The sequence below is a fragment of the Triticum dicoccoides genome, chromosome 3B, assembly GCF_002162155.2.
Source record: "Triticum dicoccoides isolate Atlit2015 ecotype Zavitan chromosome 3B, WEW_v2.0, whole genome shotgun sequence".
Taxonomy (NCBI): Eukaryota; Viridiplantae; Streptophyta; class Magnoliopsida; order Poales; family Poaceae; genus Triticum; species Triticum dicoccoides.
In genome coordinates this window covers 729,661,456-729,664,586 of record NC_041385.1, presented here as the reverse complement: position 1 = coordinate 729,664,586, position 3,131 = coordinate 729,661,456, and positions in this window count along the sequence as shown.

Sequence of the window (3,131 nt, the reverse complement as noted above, 5' to 3'; positions counted from 1 at the left end):
CCAAATGCTTTTTTTAAAATATTCATATCTTTGAAACTCTAACTCCAAACTTAATATGTCATATATATAATTTGATTCGAAAAATATGTACAATTTGAATATGATCTTAGTTTACCTGTTAACCATTTTCAAAATGCTTTTTGGGGTGATGAAACCTTAATCAATACTACATGATTTGCCTTTCTTTCGTACCGGTGAAGATTTGGATTGGAAATTAACACCTCAGCAAAACCAGATTGGAGGCGAAAGAACCCATCTATAACCACGCATGCACGCCTTGTCGAAACCTCATAGAAAATAACAAATTTCTCATTCAAATGTATTGTGATTGACCACATTCAAATGTGTTGTGATTGTGTGAACACTAAGACCATCATCGGCGAGGGTGGGAGGGAGGATAAGAGGAAACATAGATGTGATGCCATGTGTTGAAATAACGGATGTGGACCTATTAGCGTCTTGAGTCATGATTACTGGGTTTGGGATGTATGGTATTTTTTTCTCGCGTTGCAACACACATGCTCTTTTGCTAGTAAAAAACAAAAAAATGGATGTGTTCCTTCTCCCCAAATCCCATATACTCCTTTGCCTAGGACGTCGTCCTCTGCCTTCCCTCACCCACTCCCTCCGGATGCTCGCTCACATCTCCTATCAGTGCCCTTGCCCATCGCCCTTCAATTGTCGTCCTCCTGGAGCTCCCACCCCGTCTTCCTGGCACCAAATCTTGGTCATGGATGGGAACATAACTGCAATGTAGATGGCCCAAGGAAGGGAGAGGGAGGGTCGAGCAGACTTCGGTTCCTGTCGCTGCGCCGCAACTGGACGTCGAGGGCACGGGCAACGCGTGCTACTCGCCAAAGGGAATTTCCGCTGCAGCTGCACCTGTGGCTGTTTTACGGGAAGTTTCGTTGAGGCTAAGGCCATGCAGTACCAGCCTCATGGCACCGCGGCTCGCCGTCAAGAGGTTTCTTGGCGCCAAGGACGTGGACGAGGGCCACACCTGGACCAGGACCAGAGCGTGTAGTCACAGTGATTGGTGGCATGGCCTACTGCTAGCTTCTGCATCGACAGGACCGCTGCCAGGGTCCGCCGACACACCAATAAGCAGTGGCGAAGCTATCACTTGATTACAGGGTGGTCTGTGCTACTTCTGAGTTGCGTTCGGCTTTCCTCGAAGAGGAGAGGATGATGCAGTACAGTAGAGATAAGTATTTTCCTCAGTTATGAAACTAAGGTTATCAATCCAGTAGGAGAACCAAGCAACGACTAGTAAACATCACCTACACACAAACAACAAATACTTGCAACCCAATGCATATAGTAGTTTTCAATCCCTCGGCGGTTATGAGCAAGATTAAACGATATAGTTTTTGATAGATAGATCAAACAAAAATACGAAAAAAAATGCAGCAAGGTATTTTTTGTTTTTTATTTTATCAAAGAATATATGATAAAAGATAGACCTGGGGCCATAGTTTTCACTAGAGGCTTCTCTCTTGAAAATAGCATACCATGGGTAAACAAATTATTGTTGGGCAATTGATAGAAAAGCAAATGATTATGACGATATCCAAGGCAATGATCATATATAGGAGTCACGTCCGAGACAAGTATACCAAAACGATTCTGCATCTACTACTATTACTCCACGCATTGGCCACTATCCAGCATGCATCTAGTGTATTAAATTCATGGAAAAATAGAGTAACGCCTTAAGCAAGATGACATGATGTAGACAAGATAAACTCACGTATGAATAAACCCCATTTTTTACCCTTAATAGCAACGATGCATACGTGTCATGTCCCTTTCTGTCACTGGGATTGAGAACTTCAAGATCAAACCCATTACAAAGCACCTCTTCCCATGGCAAGATAAATCAATCTAGTTGGCCAAACCAAACCAATAAATCAGAGAAGAAATACGTGACTATAATAATCATGCATAAAAGAGTTCGGAGAAAACTCAAATAATATTCATGGATAGATCTATCATAAACTCACAATTCATCAGATCCCAACAAACACACCGCAAAAAGTCATTACATCAAATAGACCTCCAAGAACACCGAGGAGAACATTGTATTGAAGATCAAATTGAGAGAAAAGGACATCTAGGTACTAAGTATGGACCCGTAGGTCTGTGGTAAACAACCCACGCATCATCGGAGGGCAGCAAGGATGATGTATGATACGTCTCAAACGTATCTATAATTTTTGATTGTTCCATGCTATTATATTATCCATCTAGGATGTTTATATGCATTTATATGCTATTTTATATGATTTTTGGGACTAACCTATTAACCTAGAGCCCAGTGCCAGTTTCTGTTTTCTCCTTGTTTTTGAATTTTACAGAAAAAGAATACCAAACGGAGTCCAATTGATGTGCCAATTTTTGATGATTTTTATGGACCAAAAAAAGCCCCTGGAGTGAAAGAGTTGGGCCAGAAGAGTCCCGGGCTGCCCACGAGGGTGGGGGCGCTCCCACCCCTCTAGGCGCGCCCCCTATCTCGTGGACAGCCCGGAGACCTCCCTGACTTGTTCCCGACGCCAAAAATTCCTATAAATACAGAAACCTCCAGAAAATAACCTAGATCGGGAGTTCCACCGCCGCAAGCCTCTGTAGCCACCAAAAACTAATTGGGACCCTGTTTCGGCACCCTAACGGAGGGGGGATCCCTCACCGGTAGCCATCTTCATCATCCCGGCGCTCTCCATGACGAGGAGGGAGTAGTTCACCCTCAGGGCTGAGGGTATGTATGAGTAGCTATGTGTTTGATCTCTCTCTCTCTCTCTCTCTCTCTCTCTCTCTCGTGTTCTTGATTTGGCACGATCTTGATGTATTGCTAGCTTTGCTATTATAGTTGGATCTTATGATGTTTCTCCCCCTCTACTCTCTTGTAATGGATTGAGTTTTCCCTTTGAAGTTATCTTATCGGATTGAGTCTTTAAGGATTTGAGAACACTTGATGTATGTCTTGCATGTGCTTATCTGTGGTGCCAATGGGATTTTCACGTGATCTACTTGATGTACGTTTTGGTGATCAACTTGCGAGTTCAGTGACCTTGTGAACTTATGCATACGGGTTGGCACACGTTTTCGTCTTGACTTTTCGGTAGAAACTTTGG